The sequence below is a fragment of the Octodon degus genome, unplaced genomic scaffold (genome assembly GCF_000260255.1).
Source record: "Octodon degus isolate 3935 unplaced genomic scaffold, OctDeg1.0 scaffold00247, whole genome shotgun sequence".
NCBI classification, from domain to species: domain Eukaryota; kingdom Metazoa; phylum Chordata; class Mammalia; order Rodentia; family Octodontidae; genus Octodon; species Octodon degus.
In genome coordinates this window covers 1141477-1143474 of record NW_004524823.1, presented here as the reverse complement: position 1 = coordinate 1143474, position 1998 = coordinate 1141477, and positions in this window count along the sequence as shown.

Genomic DNA, 1998 nt, shown 5'->3' with positions numbered 1-1998 from the left:
CAGCCTGTGAGTGGCAGTCCCAGCCCTCTGGCTTTGACATATGCTTGCGGTAAGCTGCATCCAGCCGAGGACTCTCTCCACTGGCTCCAATTTGTCTGGGGGAGGAGGTCATCTGACAAGAACAACTTAATAGCCTGAAGCAGCCCGTGCACCAAGTGCATAGTTGCCAGGACAGCAGAATGACTAAGTTTACCGTAAGGGATGAACAGCTTCTAAAAGCGCCCAGCTACAGGGAATCAAAGCTTTCAGATGGCAGAATTGCTGCTGGCCTGCATAGACACACTGCGCCCTGGAAATTGCACTCAGGTATTCTGAGCAATTCTAGCCTTACACACAAAAGTTAGTCTTCCTTTTTATCCTATCTGTTTCTTTTGTACTTACAGAAATGTAGGACATTTCTCTCTCTTTTTTTTTCTGTGTACTTTATAGGCACTAAGTGGTTTTTACATAGTCAATACAGTCTATTTTAGAAAATATATTGATTCATTGATTCAAAAGAAATGAAACCATTTGTCTTCTCAACAGCAAATGTCCTAAATGGTGCAAAGTGATTTTACTAGCCCAGCTTTGGAACAGTTCTCTGAAAATTTCATTGTATATAACATTCTGCGAGAAGAGTAATTACAAGTACCTTTGTTTTAAAAGATGATATTGTAATAGATACTAAAATTCTAATTGAGACTATAGTACTGCCTGTGATCATATCTAGAGACTGGACGTTTGGCAACTTGAAGCAAAACATTTCCCTCCAAACTTAGCAAATTATAGTAAATATAGAATTTAGAAGTTCCAGAGACTCCATCTTGTATCGCTCTCTTTTTAATAATAGAGCTGGTGATATTCTGAAACCATCATTGGCTTTAGAAAATTGCATATAAATTGAATTATTTTATTCCTTAAGAAATGGTAAATATTAAAGAGGCTATCAATATATTATTTTTTAAATGATTGTAAAGATCTTTTGTTTCAGAGCCATTTTATTGAATAAAAGGTCCCCACTGGCTAGTAGTTAACTTGTGTCACATATGAAGACTCTCTGCTGGTGTGCTTGCACCTCAGTTCCTTTTTTCAGAATCATTGGTGTCTTTCTTTATGTTGCTTCCATAATAACATTGTTTTAATTACAAGTTTTGGGGCCAGGGAGATAGCTCTGTGGAATAAGTGCTTGCCTGGCAAGCTCAAGGTCCTGAGTTCAATCCTTGGTACCACCAGGAAAAAAAAAACAAGTTTTCATACTGTGTTGAAATTTGATAAAGTTCAACGTTTTATTTTTCAAAATCATCTTATCCATTCTTTGGAAATTGTATACGAAATTTAGGACTTGTAATGAAAATTCTACTAAAAAGAAAATATACTTGCAGTTTTTGTACTTGTTCTGTTGACTTTTCAGTTAAAATAAGAAAATTAGTACGTTGCTATGTTAGTGTATAAGTTTAATACTTTTAAAAACATTTTTATGTATAAAAATGAGGTTAAAAAAGTAAAGCTATGTTAATATTCTGAGCTGTGAAAGGCTCAAGTCAAAAACTTCTGACATTGCCAGACTAATGGATAACCCACTACTATTATGGACTACTGGACTATATTGGATTATTTTGCTAAAGTCACGCACCTACAATATTTAAATAGCAATGGAATATCCATCTCTAATAAAATAAACAAAAAGAAGGGATACAAAGGAAGGACCATTTTGTATCTGCATATACAAAATAGGATAGATATACAGCTACTTTCTTTTAATTCAATGAGAAGATTTGCACTAATAGTATTTGGACGGGATATCATGTCTGCATCATCTACTATGAATAATCACTAAGAAGATAACAATATGCATTGTATTAATTATTAAAACTGTCCTATTAATCAGCTTTGAAACTCTCATTGATATTTGTTTCTCAATAAAATTAATAAAACTTTTTATAACCTTATCAAAAAAAATGAAAGAAAAGACTCAAATCCACACAATTAGGAATGAAAAGGATAAAAATCACAATGGAC